Source organism: Danio aesculapii, chromosome 9 (genome assembly GCF_903798145.1).
Source record: "Danio aesculapii chromosome 9, fDanAes4.1, whole genome shotgun sequence".
In the NCBI taxonomy this organism is placed as follows: Eukaryota; Metazoa; Chordata; class Actinopteri; order Cypriniformes; family Danionidae; genus Danio; species Danio aesculapii.
Genome location: NC_079443.1, coordinates 38,785,799 through 38,806,416, shown reverse-complemented (window position 1 = coordinate 38,806,416; position 20,618 = coordinate 38,785,799). Strand labels below are relative to the sequence as shown.

The 20,618-nt window shown below is 36.2% G+C and overlaps 1 protein-coding gene across 2 annotated transcripts in view; it reads left to right on the top strand.

Annotated features, from left to right (window-relative positions):
* sema5ba (sema domain, seven thrombospondin repeats (type 1 and type 1-like), transmembrane domain (TM) and short cytoplasmic domain, (semaphorin) 5Ba) overlaps positions 1 to 20,618 on the top strand; it is a 286,878-nt gene that overhangs the window by 45,980 nt on the left and 220,280 nt on the right. For both annotated transcript variants that reach the window (XM_056465657.1, XM_056465656.1), the window contains exon 2: positions 6,550 to 6,629. The gene's annotated coding sequence lies outside the window, so the exon portion shown is untranslated. The remainder of the gene's footprint in view (positions 1 to 6,549; positions 6,630 to 20,618) is intronic.

Here is a 20,618-nt window from a genome sequence, read left to right as displayed (position 1 = left end):
AGGCATGTAGACGTGGTCAAGACGATCTGCTGCAGTTCAAAGCAAGCATCAGAATGGGGAAGAAAGGTGATTTAAGTGACTTTGAACATGGCATGGTTGTTGGTGTCAGATCTCCAGATCTCAATCCAATAGACGATTTACCATGTTTGTAAACAGTCAGGATGTGCGCGCAGCGAGATTGCAGAAAAAACCTGGCAGTGCTAGCATTTACAGCGAGGGAATGACATCCGATGCGGTACAGAGTTTGTTTTCATCTTAGAAATAAGTTATATTGATTACATATTATATATGTATGATTTATATAATGCTTTCAGCATATTATAACAGCTTGTCACCCAGTTATTCGGCAAAATTAATGTTAAAGTGAGCGGCGTTCGTCTGACAGGTCCATTTGCGATAGCACCCTCCCAATGGATATTGGATAAGACGAAAGCATCCAGCCGGAACTATACAATTATCTCATTGAAACTCCAAGTGATTTTACAAGAGAGAAGTTAAAGGCTTTCAAATCTTTGGATGCCAACAATTTTGTTCTGTGTGGTCATGTGCAAAAAATTATGTTCCGTGATTACCAGATTTAAAACTTTGTAGTGCTAAAAGCCGAGGTTCTGCCTAGCCAAAGACAGAGAAAAAAGACAGAGCTATACAAGACCTGGGTAATCATCAACAAGCAAAACTGCATTCTGACAGAGAACTGCACCTGTACGGCAAGGTATGTGAACTTACATGTTTACGTTTCATTCTTAGCATTCAGTGTCCGCAGTTTAACTAACCGTATTGCAACTGTTTTTGCTGAAATCAATGCTGCAATTAAAAATGAGTAATGTGTATGATTCAGCATAGCGTGAATTTACCTGATATAACATGAGAACTGCATTTTTAATTAGGTCCTCACTCCATTCAGCTCCCTTTTAGCCAAAGACGTCAAAGATGTGGTTGGCATTAAAAGCAGTGTGGTATACGGTAAAAGTTAAGTTTTCTGTTTTTGGACTTTGGACTCAAATTTGGCATCCTACCCCACAACATGACATGTTTGCAATTGCAACCGGTCTCTTTTTGCAACCGGGAACCAGTGTGACAACATGTGTGACATAGGTTGGTAATTCCTCTGTAGAGCACCTTTGAGATGTGGTAGAACGAGAGATTCGCTTCATGGATGTGCAGCCGACAAATCTTCAGCAACTACGTGATGCTATCATGTCAATATGGACCAATATCTCTGAGAAATATTTTCAGTACCTTGTTGATACTATGCCACAAAGGATTAAGGCAGTTCTGAAGGCAAAAGGGGTCGCTGATAAAGTGGCCAGTGTATTTCCTAATTGAGCTATTCAGTTCATATGGTGAAATCTGATTATAAAACCAGAGAATGTTTCTTTGAAATGGAGTTGGCTCATTTAAAAGTTCAAGCTTTATATAGATATATTGCTCATGTCTGTGAGGCAGTTATTTGCTATGATTCAGCTTTTTTTTTCTAATTCTGGTGCATTTTCCGACCCTAAAAGGAGATCATAACCATGAAACAGCAAAAATTGTATAAAGAACCCATTTCTGGTCGGCGCCAGTAGCCTAGTGGTTAAGTGTGCTGACATATAGCAAGCACCATGGTGCTCATGGCGACCCGAGTTCGATTCCCAGCTCGAGGGCCCTTGCCAACCCTTCCTCTCTCTCTGCTCCCAATACTTTCCTGTCTGCAACCTCTACTGTCCTTCCCAAATAAAGGTGAAAACCCCCTAAAAAATAATTCTAAAAAAAAAATTAAAAAACACATTTCTGGAGAATGGTCAATGATTGGCTCCTTTACTAGAGCTAGTCTGTATTGACTGTTGTTTTTTCCCTATTTAAACTATACCAGTGACGCGTCTTGGGTATTCTATAGCCATTGCTCAGAAGTTTGAAACAGCTTGCAAAAACCAACTTTTCAGAAAATTATTTTTCCAGCTGGTCTTTTATTTCTTCTGTTCTTTCTGTTGAGATCTGACTTGAGTGAAAACATTAACCCACTGGAGAGCAGCTTTAGAGAAGAAATTGATGTTGCAGTTGTTTAGTTGTTAAACATTTGTAAAATATTAATCACTGTTTGACAATATGACACTTTGGTGTTGACAATGAAGGTTAGGATCATCATTTTTTCAGTATTGCAGCATACTTTTTGAGCATATATTGACATCATTTGTTGTTTGCTCACTGCTTGAGCATATGTAGCCGGAATCTTTTTAGTTCAGACCTTGTATTCAGATACTGTAACTGTTCACCAGACACTTTTAAAAGCGTATCCTGAATGTATGATTTAAATAAACTCTGCTAATAACATCTGTTGAACTAGTATTCTTAGTTGAAACAAGTAAAAAATGCTGGATTGTTTCAACCCAGATGAAGGTAAAATACAGACTGTTTAACCCAATGTTTGGTTTAAAAAATTACCATGTAAAATTTTTTTTAACCAAAACTTGAAACCCAATATTTTATTAGAGTGTACAAACCTTTCTTACATCGTAACTTACCAAGCTGATTGAAAGCCACGCTAATAAGGTTTCTATAATGCATAATACTTTAAACCTGATTACCTTAAGCTGTTCATTAAATTGTGTGCATAACGAATTGTCTACATTAATAGTTTTGACATGGCTTGACTGTAGTGCAGATTTGCATAGCCTGTCTCATGTTCACAATCCTTATTATGTTATTGTGGGGAAAGCGCATAGCACATATTTACATAGACCCTTTAAAATAAGGTTGTATTAGTTAATGTTAGTTAATAACAAACAAATAAGGAACAGTACACAGCTTTTATTCATATTTGTCCATGTTAGTTAATGCACATAAATTTGTTCATTGTTAGTTCATGTTAATCTGTGGTGCATTGATTTTAATAATTCATTAGAAAATGGTGAACTATGAATAATAATTGCTGTATTGTTCATTATTAAATCATGTTAGGAAATACATTAACTAAAGAAACCTTTTTGGAAAGTGTGACCTCATATAATCAACCTAGGCCTATTCTGAAAATGTACCTCTATATGCATTTCTGGAGACTGCAAAATACGTCCTAGGAAGTACGTTTTTTGGCAGTTTTTGTTTACGCGAATCTACCAGAGGCTGCTGTGTATGCAGTTTGAGATCTCAAATTTCTCTTGTGAGTGCCTGCTGTTCTCGTGTAAACCCACCAGAGGCCGCTGTCGACTGTTTGACTGACCAATCGACTGACCCACTCTGCTCCTTCCCTAAACCCAACCAATTGTATTGATTAACCCACCCACCCACCCACTTCCCTAAACCCACGTTTTCAGATTTTACCACATTCTCACCCTGTTATTTACAATTTTTTTTTTTTTTTTGGATTTAGTTTTTGTCTTACCTGCTTTCTGGAACTGTTCTTCTCTGGACTCGAACCCCGTCGTGGTGATCAACTCCTTTCTGCGTCTCAAGTTCACGGACATACATGGCGAGCTAACAGGACAAACTGGTTACAGCTGGAAAGCCCTCCATACGGAGGTAAGCGGTCAGCTGGTTAGCCTGAAAAGGAACGGCGTCATACCGCCTTGTAGCGTTCGTTTTAAAATTGAAATTCACCATACGTACCTCTGGCTACATAATTTGCGGTCTCCAGAACCGTATATAGGGCTACGTTTTCAGAATGAGCCTATGTTGATTTTATTCATCTAAATGCTACTCTTGTGTTCAGGATGTTCTCTTGCTGTTTGCACTGGAAAGGTGTCTCAAAATAAATTTTACAGTATGTACCTTTGCAAGACAAATGAAGCTTTGCCGTGTGCATTTAAGGACCTTAAGAGTCACTGGGGTGCAAAGCGCCATTTAAACCAAATTAGTTTTCATTGAATGAAAAAAAAAAAAAAAAAAAAACACGCAAGAAAAGTATTATTCCACAAAAGAAAGAAACTCACCGGATTTGTTCAGATCATACTTTATTTATATCCCTGGAGGGTTAGTGGTCAGCTTTCACTATATTCATCTCAGTCAGCTTCTTTTTCCAAATGTCCCGAGGCTTTGATGGCCGTTGGCACTATGATCCTCCAGGGCACTGGCCTCATTGGCTACCTGATACATAATCCAGCTCTGCCAGCTGCAAGCCTGTTTCCTAATAAAGACATTAAAATTGAATTGAAAGATATATTTCGGTGTAATACTCCAGACAGGAAAAAGAAGTGTAATTGAGTGTCTTAAATAAAAAGGGCTTTCGTAGGAAGATAAACCACCTGTGGAATCTGGCGATGCTGTAGTTGTTCGGCCTGTGGCTCAAACGTCTCGGTTTCGGTGACCTTTTAAGGCAGTAGCTCTCAGTGGTTGCTAATTGATTTATTGAACATGGCCTTGGCACACCGGTCAATCAGATCATAGGAGCAGGGGTTCGTTGAAGGGCTTCATTATTTACTCCTTAATTACTCTGGCCCAGTGTCTCTCTGCTTTTTCGCTATACAATGGTGGACTAACCTTTGCTAGATCCTCAGAGACGAAGAGAGCACAAAGCCGCTGTGCCTGGCCGGGCGAAAGCTTATGAAGTAGGGCAGCCTCTCTCTTTGCTCGTCCTAATCTTAATTAAGTGCTAAACAACTGGGCTTTGCTCTTATCAGCATTGAGACAAATGTTGTCCAAGCTGTGGGATGCTGTGGTGCTCTTTTAATTGCTAAATTCGATAAGGGAGTGGAGCTCAAAAAGGTGGTTTTGTTTATCTTAAACTTGTGTATGGTTAATTAATTTAATCTGCAATCATGAAGTCGCCAAAGAATCATGTATGTGTTTTGCTTTGTAATTAAGATTTTAAAGTATGAAATATATGTTCTGGTGTTTTATTTTAGAAATATAGTATCTAGATTTTACAAGGATTTTACGTGAAGTTGTGTGTAACATTCTTGTTTTCAATATGCACTCTTAAAAATAAAGGTTCTAAATAAAGGTGACATCAATGGTTCTTTGAAGAACACTTAGCATTCATGGATCATTTAATAGTTTAAATATTCTTCATGGAAAATTAAATGTTTCTTATATTTTAACTATTGACTGAAGGTTTATTTGAGATTTTTTATTTGTATGATTGCTGCAAAAACATTTCATTGGATGTTCTTCTTGTGCTACATATTTCAACTGTGCCATGTGTAACAATAACAGTTGGCTTTTCATACTGTACACGATGACCCTGCAATGGAGTACTGCTTAGTTTGGGGAGTTTATTTATTTTTAGGAAATTCATATTTTTGTGAATATGAATTAAATTGATTGTTGAAAATTGTATCAAAATTGCAGTAAAGACATTTTGTTTCTAAAAGATATGGACCCCTTTTGTATATGCAACACTGCCTAATAATGAGTATAGTTTATCCAAAATAAAAAAAAACATAAATTTAATAATTTACCGACAATTTATGATCCAAATTTATTTTCTCTTTAGTACAATCTGTAAAACAGTTAAAAACATAGACTTTGGTGATTTATTTTCATAAAATACAAGTCAATGAATACTGGTACATAAACCACCCATCAGGCATACAACGTCAAAAGATGTTAATTTTAGAGTAAATTTAGGTTGTGATGTCAGGTGACCAAAATTCAATGTCTAGTCAGCGTCTAAAGACCAAGTTATTTTGATGTCCAATAACTACATCAAACGACGTTGATATTTGATTGATTTAAGGTTGTGTTTGAAAATGACCAAAATCCATCGTTGAGCAACATCTTAAACCAACGTCATATTGACGTCAAATACTGACATTTATTTGTCAGGTATGTCAACCAAAATCCAACGTCTGATAGACTAGTGGTAACGTCCAAACATTGTCAAGCTGTAACATCATTGGACGTTGATATTTGGTTGTTTTTAGGTTGCGTTGGAAAGTGACCAAAATCCAACATCTGTCTGACGTTGGACACTGACGTCGGTCTGATGTTGGGTTTTGACTTCAATCCGGTTTTCATTTCCACCCAAAATGTATTGTCCCACGACGTTGGGGTACAACATCAATCTGATGACATGTTGACATCCTGTGCCTGCTGCGACAGGCAAATTAAATAGTATACCAATTACTCATAACAATACATTAATGAACAATACAATGAATGAATATGAAGTGAAAGCATCAATCTGTGCAAGAAACTGATTATTTACAACATCATTACCTTTAATGCTGTCCTGAGCACATTCCTGAGGGCGAATTAGCAGCTAATGTTCACTTTTTTGAATAAACTATCCCTGTAAACATGGGAAGATCAGGATGGTGTTTAAGCAGTGGTGAGAGTATTTCAGAAAGCTCTTTTGAGTCAGTTGATAGCCTTGCTTGCTAATGCATTACTTAAAATCTCAGGGGGTACTTCAAGTAAATAATGTAGGTCATAGGGGCGCAGCATACAAAAAAGGCTGGAAACCCAGTGTTGTAGCAGCTCCTGGTGCTCATCCATTCTCAAATCTCCTTTCCAGTGCCTTTTTCTGTTCCACTGAGAGGGATTGCAGTTTGTTTATAAGGACACATGTACCTTCTGTCTTGTGCTTCACTCAATAAAACACTTATGTGCTTCATCTGATTCTCTCTGCAGAAGGAGAGGCTACAGTAGGATTGCTGGCGGTTTCTGCAATAACCCTGCAGCTTCAAAGATGACATGCTCGTGATGCCTCTGTAAGTAGGTTTCTCCTTTTTGTACACACTCCGCAAGATGTCATTATCCGAATGAGACATGAGGAACAAAAGGACCTTTGAAGCACCTTGCTATTGCCCCTTTTCCACCAACAGAGTGCAGGTGCCACTGCCTGATCTGGAGTTGTTTCGAAAAACTAGTAGGCTGTCATGACCAACACAGAAGTCGAAAACACTGGGTTTTCCAGAATGTTACACCTGACTAGAAGTTGTAGGGGGGGGGGGGGGGGGGGGCAGGGAGGGGTTTTGCGCTTGTGCATGTGTGCTTAGTTTCATGTTAATTGGCATGAGAATATGCGTTAGATTCCACGTACGCAGTGTTTCATACATCTGAATTTTTTACTGCGTAGGCACATTTACAGCTTTGTCCGTACGCAATGTTTTACTATTGATTCAACGCAAGTCTTCGTACATGAGGCCCCAGGTCTGTAATAGACACTAGAATTCCATGATGTATAGTACAAATATTCTAAAATAATGAATGTAGTGTTACTTTTGCAATAAGTTTATAGTAATTGGAGGTAATGCAATTTTTTAACAGTTAACATGCAAGATAAATTACACTTTTTTTTTTTCTTGCAGCTGTTATAAACTTGTATTAGTAACTGCCACTCCCTGATACATTCTTCACATTTAACAGTATTCAGATCAGAAAAAGGAATAAAAATAGCGGTAAAGCAAATTATAGTTGTCTTTATCAGATTATGTTATAATTTTGAAGCCACTGGTGTGTAGAAAATGTGCTTATGTGTAGCTTTCATTATGTAAACGTATGCCGCTTTGGCTTGTATTACTTGCTTGGTGTGAATTACATTTCATAAGCTGCTTTGAAATATAAGTCACAGCTTGTTTCAGATGATAAAAAAGCACTCTTTTATTACTAAATTACTATATTTTCTGTGTTTTAATTAAATTTACAACCACATTCAACAGTTGTTCTTATTCAGTTGTACTTATGCTATTTCCTCGATGTAATAAAGTGATTAGTTTATAGCTCATAATTAAGCCCTGAAGAGATTACCCTTTAAAAAGTTCTGGCACGAAAATAATGGCGCCATTTGTCATGACATGTACACTCATCCATGTTTGTATTAAGTATGCATTTGCAATTTTATTTGTAAATTTTAAGGGAAGACTGCTCTTAAAGTTCTACTTCCAACATCTGCTTCATTCAGAAAGTAAAACTTTCCTCCACAGAACCTCCAAAGTTTTAATGGAGATCTTCCTGGAGAATCTACGTGAGGTTTTCCTCTCATTCTCTTTCTTTCTCTTTTTGTCTTTTTGTTTTTGTCACCCCTGCGCTCCACTCTGTCTCTGTGACCGTGGACAAAGTCAGAGAGCCTTTCAAGTCAAATCCCTTTATTCTGCGGCAGAAATTGAATGTTCTGAAAAGGAGGGTTCTGGCAAAGAGAAAAGGCTGAAACTTTCATTGCAGCCATTTATGGAGCACCACAAGCCTGAGAATTTGTCCACAAAAGGAAAATAAGAGAAGCTGACATATTTAATTGGCTGTTTGTAAGCTAATTACAGCTTGTATGTTGATGTGTTTGACAAATCAACAAGCTCTTTTACATGTTTCAGAGTTCTTCTGAAAATACATTTGGCGTGTTGGTGTGAAAGTATCACATTCTGTGAAGAAACTGCACTAAAATTGATTTCTGAAAATGTACCTTTGCTTTCACAGTTATTAACGAGGGTACATGTAGTTCTTTCAGTATCTGACTTTCTGTAGACTACAAGACTTTCTTCAAACTGTTTTTTTTCTCACCCCCACATTGTCCCCCCCCAACCACACACAATCAAACAGAAGTTTGTGGTTTATCAAAGAATAACTTATCAAAGAGTATTGATAAAGTTATTGAGCAATGAGTGTCATTAAAATGCTGGTTTGTCATCGCTGGAGTAAACTACGTTTTTAAATATTTCCAAATAAAGTTACGTTGTCAGTTATTAGGGGAGATCAGGAACGAAATTAACATTTTCCATAAAAGCCTAATTTTAAAAGATAATGTTTTAGAGTGGTCTATCAAAATCAGGTGTTATTTTGTATCAATGTAGAACAACTCCAATATAATTTCACTTCAAGAGTTCCCACTTAGATGTGCTTGGCGTTAATAGCAGGCTTGGCATGCTGTCCCAGGAGAGAACCCTGAGCATGGAGTTAATAAGCATATAAGGGGATCCAAAATCAGGTAGGTCTCAAGAGCTCCCCTTAGAATTCAGAGGAAAAGGAGGAGATGGGGTGGAAGGGGGCATTCTTCCAAAACGAAGATAGTGCAGTAGGGAAAAATTGATCCATTTATTGTAAGCTTGGATCAATCTGATTGGATTATTATTTATTAAAGATGAGCAGCCAGTCATGCTCAATCATATGACCTGCTTCTCACGAAATAAGTTTATGAAACTTCACTTCAAACAAAAGTTGCACATTGTTACTTTTGACCCCATCAGCAGAGACGAAAGTAACACACGGGTGGGTCAAAAGTAACCCAACAATATTTGCTAGATTTACTGGCTTAATCTTGTTTATTTTAAATATATCGGACGATGACCTTGTTAATGTTTACTACAAACGTGTTGGTCCTTTTTTGTTTAATAAAAAATAGTAAACTGCATTTTTATTATAAATTTCACTTTCATCAAATTTTGCAAACACAAAATATAATTTTTAAAAATTATTTTTGGCAATATACATACATTTTATAAAACATCTCAATCAAAACACTGAAAACAAGTAAAAATAAGACATGGCTATTAGCAGTGGCACATAAATAAGAGTGTTACTTTCGTTCCCACAGAGCAGAAAATCACAATGTTCTGAAAGGTATAATAAATAATCTGATGGGTGTTTTGAGATAAAACTATACAGACATATTCTGGAGGCACAAAAGACTTATCTTAAATCTTGAAAAGGGGGTAAAATAGGTGCCCTTTAAGTTAAATCTGTAAAATGCTAATTTTTACTCCAAATTTCACATTATTATTTTACAGTATGCATAAAGGTAATGTAAAAGACACTATAATTCCATGATGTATAAATTATTAGAAATAAATACTAAATTCTCCTAAACAAACAATAAAATTCACAGTTAATTCATAAATAAATCAAATTGTTTTTGTGACTTTAAGCAAAAGTAAAAGTAAAGTTCTTTGACCTTCTGGTGGACTGTGATTTGTATGAGTTTTAAAAGATTCATCCAGCAACTTCTTGAGTTGTCTTTCATTTCTGCTTTGGAGCGCATTGGTTTGTCTGGGGATTGAAGATAATGAACTGCCAGACACCTGCATGTGGAGCAGTAAGGGCCACTTTCCCACTCGCCAGACTCTCTGAAGGCCAGCCAGGGTTCCAGTCCTTCGAGCCCCTTGAGCACTTTGCAAATATTTCTCTTCCTCCCTCCTGTGCTATGTATATTTTTACTCTCCACTGCACTTTCCCCAAATCTCTATTCCGCCGGTGTCTTAATCCCGCTAAATGACATCATTTCAGCAGCTGCTCTCTATCAATGTGTCTTTCTGAGAAGATGTTTATAGTCTTCAGGGCCCGTTTAGTGAGGCCAGGCGTTGTTTTAATTTCGACCCAGCGTTGTTTGCCGACATTGGGTTCAGGATGACAATGAGCCGGAAGAAAACAAGCCCTTTTACGGTATGAATAGAGTAGGAACTAGAATGGGACTCCTCATCTGTAAGCTCGCTTTTAAGGGTCTGTTTCCCCCTCGACCGAATTAAAGACGTGCCATTATGCTTGGCAAATTACTACACACTCTTTGTGGTCCAGCCATGGTACATTAGTGTGCCTTAAGATGGTCTAGCTGTGCCCATTCACCTAACAAAGAGAGGGTCCCCCTGGCAGATCCTTGGCTGGTCACACAGAGGAGCCTTTCACACCCGGCAGAAGGGGCCGAACGGTGGAGAGCTCGGCCACAAGGCAGCCATGACCAAATTCACTAAAGTAGCGCTCGCAGAACAACCATTTTCTCAAATGCAAACCAATTAAGGTCAATTTGACTACTTTCCAGGCAGCGAGGCAGAACATCTGTGTAGAGTTGGGTTATCTTAACAGAACTAGCCATGCTTGAGATGTTTTCTGTTTCTGCGGAACACAAGAGAAGAGGTGGAGCTGCTTGTTTTGGGTTCCGGCTTTGTGGATTTCAGAATTTGGGGGCTGCAACCAATTACAGTCAGATGATTTAGGTGCCTCCCACTGGATTCCTGACACATGTTGTCTAGCTAAAGGATTTTTGTGTCAGTTAATGAAAATAAATTGATTCAAAGCTATTTTCACATGGAACACATGCATGCACAAGAACCGTTTTTGCACGAGTGTTAAAAGAACTATTGTTTTTCTTATAGTTTTCTTACTGAAATATATACACAATGCCTATAATATTTAATCACACCTGCCGATGGACCAGTGACTCCAGAGGTATTACTTACCATTAAAACAGATGCATTCACATGCATGCACTCAAATACACACCCGATCATGCACACACGCACACACACATACACTTGTACAGCTTTCTTTATAGGGACTTCCCAAATAAATTAATGATTTCTCAGCCTGATCTTTCGAAGAAACTTAACCATATTATGTATTGTCAGTTTAGTACACTGTAAAACCCAGCAGTCAACTTTATCAAATGAAATAAGCACAGTTAACTCAAAATTGACTGAAAGTTAATTCTACTCATTTGAAATGAGTTTTTAACTCAGTGTTGAAGGTAATGAGTTAATTAAATACCTCATTACTTCAACTTAAATGAAGTAAGTTCACAGTACTCATATGGATTAGTTTACTCATATAGATTACCACTCAAATGGTTTGTAGCAATTGGTTTCCTCAAACGGTTTGAGTTGCCTTAACTTATTGGGTTTTACAGTACTCAGTTGGTTTGAGTTCTGTTCATTTATTGGGTTTTACTGTGCTCAAATTGCTTCGTTTACTCATATGGATTAAGTTCACATTACTCATTAGGATTAGTTTTTAAACTTAAATGCTCTGTTGCAATCGGTTTCCTCAAATTTTAGTTGGTCCAGTCGTATGAAAATGTGCAATTTTTTTAAAAGGAGGCTTGGCATCCAACCCCATCCCTAAACCCAACCATCATTGGGGATAAGCAAATTGTACTAATTTGAACAAATGCCCTGAGATGGCAATGGATTTTTCTGTACAGATTGTATATTCTATGACCCTACCCCTAAAGCCAACCCTCACAGGAATCATTTTGCACTTTTACTTTTTCAGAAATGTAATCCTTTTTGAATTATGAGTCAGTTTTTCTCACAAGGTCAAAATATTCTGGTATTGCTATAGTTGTGAGGACATATGGGCTCTACGATGTAATGATTACAAGGGACACACACCAACTGTGGGTTTGAGATGCATTTAGGCAAGGCAAGTCAAGTTTATTTATAAAGCACATTTCATACACAATGGTAATTCAAAATGCTTCACATAAACAAGAATAAAAAAAACAAGAACATAAAAATGATTAAAATAATTAAAAATGATTAAAAACAGATAAAAGAAAAAGAAAGACATAATAATGCTCTTTCAGTAAAGGCACAGCTAAATTTAAGTGCATTTCATTCATTCATTTATTAGTCCCTAAGTCATGCTTAGTCCCTTATTTATTAGGGGTCACCACAGCAGAATGAACCACCAACTCTTCCAGCATATATTTTACACAGCGATGCCCTTCCAGCCACAACCTAGTACTGAGAAACATTTAAGTGCATTATTATTCATAATTATGTTATTAGTAGTAGAAGTAGTAGTAGTAATAGTAATAATAAATATAATAATAATAATAATTATAAATATTACTATGAAACAGATAAGAATTAAATTATGATCATTTATAATTATTGATTATACATATGTTTAATCAAAATGCAAAAAAGTATATATATATAGAAAATCACGAAATAATACATTTCGAATACAGTAAAGAATACATTTTCACTTATAAAAAATTTGTAAAATATCCTAAGCAAAAAGCTTACGAAGTGTTGATGTGAGATTATCAAGCTAACCATATGTTTTCTGGCACTGCTAGAATGTTAAAAAGGCAGTAATGCAGATTTGTACTTTTATTTGGCACTTGGCAAGTGTTACTTTCAGGCACTGGGTGTACATCTTTTTTTCAATATTTATTTATTGAGTTTTTCGCATTTACAATTTAAAGCATTACATCACCCCTACCCTACACCAACCACAGCATTGAAAGAAAAGAAAAGAAAAAAAACCCCATAAAAATAAAATATATCATTCCAGAGTTCCTGAGTTGACAGTGAGAAAACAGAGTGTACCATATTTGTTCAGTTCTCATTTAACATTAGAGGCTTGACAACATCTAAAAGAAGGAATATACAAAAGAGGTGCATCTTAATACAAAAATATTTATAAATAAAAAAAGATTATTATTATTAATAATAAAAATAATAAATAAATTAAAATAATAAAAAGCTAAATGGTCATATTCTCTTGAATCACAAAAACGTCCAGATACTTTATATCAAAGTTAACAGTGAGGCAATACATCATGTCATGGTAAACGTCTTAATTCAGTGCTCAGTCTTTCTTTGAAGTGATGCAACTGTTCACAGCTACATGGAATTTTCTTCTTGACGGAGTCTCATAAATCAACCAAAATCAACAACGAAAAAGACAGAGCCTTGTTATTGTATATAAAAGTATACAGAATCTCAGCTGGAGAACTTGCGAAATGGAGCCAGAACCGGTGTTATGAAAGCAGTTTTAAGTTATTCTCTAACATTATTTCCTCTTATATTAAGTCAGGCTCCTTCTCTCTCTCATCATAAATTAGTAGCAGGGAGTGATGATGGTGACTGAGAGCCAATAAATTGTGTGTTGCTCTCAGGGTCATTAAGCCGTGTGGTTTGGGCCCACTGGATCTTTTATCATCCGCCTTGGATCAGCGGCTGTAAAACGGTGGCTAACATTGTGTGTTTATTTCCCCATAACAAAAGATTAGCTGTCTACAGCTCATGAGTTCAGCTAATGCTCCTTGGGACTCGTGCAGCCGTGGAAACATAAATCTACTCCCCAATTTTTGTGCTTTTCCTCATTGCGCTCACCTTTCCCTGGCCTTCTCCCACTGTCTCTCTCCCTTATGACTTTCAGCTGATTTACTCCGTCTCCTGTCTCCACCTCTGCCCAGAGTCCATTTGCTGACCGCCTGATGCAGATTGCTGGTAAAAATGACAAGTAGTTGGCAGTGATGTGAAGTAACAAATTACAAATACTTAAACTAGTGTAATTGAGTAGTTTCACTCGTTTTAAAAATGTGTACTTTTACTTTCTCTTGAGTACATTTTTAGTGCTGTATTGGTACTTTACTGTACCTCCACTATTCCTCTGCAGTCACTACTTTATTTAGTCTTGTCTATGAGGATTAGAAAAATCAATGCTGTGATTCCTGTCCAATCAAATCGCGCATAGAAGGTAAATCGCATCATAATGAACTACCTCAAGACATGGGCAATTTATAATTGCAGCAAACTTTTTTACACGCATTGACCCAGAGACTGTTCAGATGCATGTCACCGATGAGAAGATGACAGATGTTTACTGCATGATGACCTAACAAAATGGCCTTAAACATCCAGCAGGCACAAGATGTCAACATGACGTTAGATTGACGTTCGGTTGACGTCAGAAATCAACATCAGGCTGATATCAGTGTCCAACAACCACCTATAATCAACCAAATATCAACGTATAATGATGTTACCGTTTGACGTTGTGTGGACGTTATTGCTATGACGTCATGTTGGATTTTGGTTGTCATACCTGATAAAAAAAGAAGTCATTATTTGACGTCAATATGATGTTGGTTTAAGATGTTGGCTCAACATTGGATTTTGGTCATTTTCTAACACAACCTAAAATTAATCGTTATTGGACATCAAAATAATATTGTCCTTAGAGACTGGCTAGACATTGAATTTTGGTCACCTGACATCACAACGACCTAAATCTAACCTAATATTAACGCCTTATGATGTTATATGCCTGCTGGGCAATAACTAAATGCACTACAGAATGTTACGTTTACACACATTCACAAATTACATGTAAGTTCATCAGCTTTACACAGCGTAATACTCTCTACTTACTACTCTTGAGTACTTTTAAAAGGCCTACTTTTTACTGATACTTTGAGTAATATTTACAACAGATACTTTTACTCTACTTGCACTACAAGTAATGGTACTTTTACTTGAACTTGATTTTTCAGTACTCTGTCCACCACTGGTAGTTGGTAGCTAAGCTTCTGTGACAATTAAAATTTTGCTCAAATAAACTTTAATTCATTTTTTAATTCTCATTAAAATTTATCATTAATTATATATAATTATCTTAGTCATTCTGATGAAGACTGTGTAGGTTGTTTTACTCAATAAACTGTTTTTTTTTAATGGCAGTTCATTGTTTGTTGACTGTTCTGTTTCATTTGATAGAGCACTTGGTTAAAATAAGCTTCTTTAGGATGTGCGCATATTGATGACTTCTCATCAAATTCCCTTATCAACCCAAATGGTTGGTTTTGTCCAATTGATCCAGCATTTTGTAAGATAACATGTTTATTAACAGGTTTATAGGATATTTTTTCATGCAAATAAACTAGATTCTGTGTTATACCTATAGTTTTCGAGCTGAGTTTATCTGAGTTGAAAATGAATGCGTAAAGTTTTAGAATATTTGTTTAAATAATAAATTGCTGTTAACTTCTTTTTTGTTAAAGAATCCTGAAAATGTGTTAGTTTGCACAAACTTAAACAGTACAACTTTTTTTGTTGTCTTCTTTACCCCAACATGATATGATAGAAGAATGATTTCTGAAGGATCAATCAATCAATCAATCAATCAATCAATCAATCAATCAATCAATCAATCAATCAATCAATCAATCAATCAATCAATCAATCAATCAGTCAGTCAGTCAGTCAATCAATCAATAATCAATCAGTCAATCAAAATTAAATTAAAATGAAATTAAATTAAAAAAAAAAAAATAATAGAAAAAATTTAAATCAATTTGTTAAAATATTACTTGTTTACATATTAAAACTGTTTTATAAATTATTTTGTTTTAAAAATAATAAAATCGGCAGGTAAAATTAATAGAATATAGACACGAAAACCTAATAAACGAATAACCAAAAGGGAATATTAAAATGAAAGTCTTTTTAATCAGAAAAATCCATGCCATCAGTAAAATGTCTCACACACAAATAAAATATATTATTTTTATATGGACTAACCCCTCAGTACAGCTCTTTAAATTTCTTTTAATACATTCCAAACAAAATATTTTATATTCGTCTGCTACTAAACTGCATACAATGTAATGTAATCCAATGTAATGTGTAATCATATAGTGCTTTTATCGTGTATGGACATACATACACCCAAAGCACTTTCCGTACCACCACCAGTGTGTAGCATCCACTTGGATGATGCAATGGCAGCCACAGGACAATGGCACCAGTGCGCTCTCTACACACAAGCTATAGGTGGAGTGGAGAGACAGCGATAGAGGCAATTCAGTGGACGTAGATGATTGGGAGGCCATTATCGGGAAGCACCAATAGAGGGAATTTGGCCAAGACACCAGATTACACCCCTACTCTTCACGATAATTGCCATGGGATTTTTAATGACCACAGAGAGTCAGGACCTCGGTTAATGGAAAAGACAGATATTATAAAACAAACAAACTGTCTCTGAACACTTTTCAAATCTCTAGTTCAGAATTAGCTGAAGCTCAACTTTGTTGACACTCAGCTCCAAGGTCTGTTTGTGTGAGACTATGCATCTGTCTTAATTAAGCTGACTGCTTTCAATTGTTTGACTGTTATAAAAAAAGATATAAAAGTATTCTGCTCTTATTCACTAGAGCGCATGATTGTGTCCGATAAGCACATTATTCTTAATAGCAGGAAAATCTGCATTCTTAAAAGCGACTCTGGAGAGTGTGAGCATGTTTGTGCACATGTTTTTAGCATGTCTAGTGGAGGAATGATTGTGAAATGCTATTGGAGATGAGATGTGTGCGTGTGTGTGCGTGTGTGTGTGTGTGTGTGTGTGTGTGTGTGGAGCTCAGGGAGAGGATTGAGAAAGCAGGAATGATTTGCTGCTGTGGTGGAGGGTTGGAGCTTGCTTTCTGGGTCATGATTCAGGAGTTAAACTCAGGAGAGATCTGCACTGTGAGGGAAAAGATTTCAGGCTCATGGAAAATTATCATCTTTACAATTTACATCTTTCTGAAGGATATACACAGTTGTGTTATTGCTGAAGCCTCTACCATTTTTACGATGTCAGACAAGGCAAGTGGCTGAAGTGTGTGATTAAAAAGGCATGCTTCGTAAATTACTTTTCAAATGTAGGGGGGGAAAGTTCATTCTCAAAAGCTTGTTGTATCATTTTTGATACATAGATTATTATACCTGATCAAACGTGTGTATGGATAATCACATTAACGAAACTTACTTCAGTCTAGGTGTCACGATCACCAGCAATCTAGGCCTTGCAGACAAATGTTAGACAAATGTTAACAAAATATTTATTAGACAGAATTAGTAACAGGACAGGAGGCAAAACAGCAATAATGGTAAATTAGACTCGGGTCAAAACATGGCAGGACAAACAGGGAAAATGCTATGTAATGCTTCACATGGAAAAACAAGACTCAGCAAAGAGTCTGTGTGAATGGGGTGTCTTTATAGTCCTTATAGTCCTAGTAATCAGTCCATCATGAGCTTTTACATGTGTGTGTGTGTAATCAGGAGGAATCAGAAACTGGTTCCTCCATTTGAATTATAGTTTGAGCATTTGATTTGTCATTTAAATATCACAGGATTTTACTGAGGTGTTCATGAAAATTAAATATTAAATACATTTGATTTCTTATTTGAGAATGCATTATGATTTACTATTTGGGTAGTTGTTTTTAAAATATTGATTTATTATTTGAACTTTTTAGGCATTTAAATTTTATTTTCCATATATACATTACAGTTAATTACAATTTAACAGTCCACATACGCTAAGCATTTCTTTTTTTAGAGTGAACTAGGTAAATGTTAGGGATGTCCAGATCCGATCACGTGATCGCACGGTTTCAGACTCAATCGGAATTAGACGTACCTCTCGATCTGGACTCAAATATATATGTATATATGTATATTATTTTTAACACACCTATACTTATGCAGTGGCACACAGTAAGACCTATTTCTCGACTTCACAAAGAAACAGCAATGCGTGCAGCATGGCATCACTTTGTTGCATAGACACTATTGGTTAAATGCCGGCAAAGTAGAACATGGAAGAAGCTTGAAGCTGAAAGCGTGAGTTTCTGTTGATGATGACAACATTGCAATAGCAAACTGTGAGATATGTAAACTTGGGATTGCCTGCCGGGTGTTTTAGGTTGAGGTGCTATTTTTTTTAGAGATTTTTTTTTTACTGTTACGCTAAAGTTCAAAAGTGAAGAATTGATGTTATTTATTATTAGATTGTTCAAGCTACCCCACAAAAGTGCTCCGTTTATTAACAAAGTTGTTGAATTTTAAAATAAGGTGAATTAAATAAAAAAATAAGGAACACCATGGATCTGTTTCTTTGCTCTTCTTTATTCTTTTTTTATGTATTTATCGGGACATCAATAATAAATGTGAGATGAAAAATTACATTAAAAGTGTTTCTGCAGCTGTGCCCACCCCCAAAGCAAAGAAAAATAACAAATTAATAATAATTTTAAATTATGTTAGCATTATTGTAGTAGTATTTTGTTGTTGTTGTTGTTGTTGTTGTTGTTGTTAATATAAAGGAAATTAATAATACTGTTATTATTGGTGTTACTGTTATTTTTTTTGTTGTTGTTGTTGTTAGGGTTAGAAATACTGCAACCTTTATTTTTTCAAGTGAGGAGGTCTGAGATTAACCCAATCTAATGTAACATGTTGGCAGAAGCTTTTTGGTGAACTTTGCTCACAAAAGTAATATTTTTAACTCAAAGAAGAAAGTTTTGGTTTAGGTTAAGTAAATGTGTTAAATGTAGTTGTACAGACATTTTTGCAGATTTTAAAATAAAATAATTTCCATTTTGGATTTTTTACAGTGTACTTTCAACCATAAAGCAGCATATACAAGCATCCAGAACTCATCATAGAGTGTGTCTCGATCTTTTTGGCAGGGTTATCAGCTTGTTTCTAACCATGAAGCCAGTTCTTGGAAAATGTGGGAAAAACAGGCCACAACTATAGCCATCAATTACTTGCACAATTGTGTTCTCCTTAATGATTTAGGAGGGGAGATTAGAGCAGCCGGTCGGTTCTTTACCCAATTATAGACCTGGCCTCTCCTGTACACGCCGATCCTTGCTTTTGGAAGGCATCCAGCGGCTTGCGATGGTTCTCTTTGATACAGATGAAAAAAGAAAGAAGCAGCAGGAGACAATGGCCTGTATCCTGTTATTTTAGTGTCCTAATGAAAATGCCACTAAAGATCCCTTTTAATGTCAGCTAAGAGGCAAAGATTGGAATTTAAATAAGTGAATTATTCTTCTCGTTTACAGTCCACTTCAAGATTTGTGTCTCTGTCTAGTGCCCCTGAAGCACAATAGCTGTGATTAACACTGCCTCTACATGCACTCTGTTTTCACAGCATTTGTGGAGGGGGGGGATTGGAATATTTTTACCTTGTTCACCTGTAGAGCTCGCACTTGGCATGAAAGGGGTTCATCGAGGCATTACTTTCAGAAATTGGAATGATAATGAATAATCCCACTGCTTGTCGCGAAGCCCCATTAGTGGAAGTGAAGGAATCTATTTTTATTAGGAGCTTTTTGAAGTAGGCAGCCTCAGACATGGAAAGCAGGTAGGACATGTCTATCTCTGTGAAGTGAGCTTGAGCTGGAAAGGGAGGGAGGGTCTTAAAAGATTCACCGAGGCGATGCGATCTGAGGGCATTTCTTTCTTTTGTACTTGAAGTGCGGCAAACACAAGCAGATCTTTTTATGCTGGGAAACAATGAATGCAATGCATCTGACTGCGATCAAGAGCCAGCTTTAATTTGCGTTGCAATCATAGTAAAAACTAGAAAACCTTCAAATCTAACTGTGGAGTTAACTAAATGAAACGAGGCGATTTCATTCAAATATTAATGGAAGTTCATTGCGGTTGATATAGCTCAGGTAAAGTTTGAGCTTTTTAAATGAAGAGATCTTTTATATTTGGCATTTTAATCTAACATATACAATATTTTAACAGTTTTAACAAGGTATTTGCAGCATGTTGTCTGAGAAATTATTATATATATATATATATATATATATATATATATATATATATATATATATATATATATATATATATATATATATATATATATATGTGAGCAATATCACATGAGTCGGCATGATATCGGCACTGGGGGGAGGCCCTTAGTTTCCCACCAGTGACGATATACAGCCATATGGCACTGCTACTCATGTGATATTGCGTTTATACAACAGTTCTACGGCCTAATCGTGTAAATAAAAAAGAAAATCAAACATGGAGAGTCTCAAAAACCCTTTTGTACAAGGAACTACTGTCTTTCACCATTCACTCGTATTTGCAGCTGATGTCAGAACAGCAGAAACCGTTGCTACTTTACAAACGTCACTTTAGAGCTAGTATTTAAATGATTTTCTAGCATAATGTCTAAAGTGATGACAAAACAGGTGATTTTGCTGACATTTTAAGATTATAAGGCTGAACGGCATGAAAGGCCATCAGTCTACAGAGATATCTCCCAGTATTTCTCTGTTGCAATCAGGAGATCACAATAATTAACCTCGAAAAAGCCAAAGCAAAGCAAACACTGCCAGATTACTGTGTTATAAGCAGTACAGCACTACAACATACAAAAGAGAGAAATTGACTTGACTTAAATCG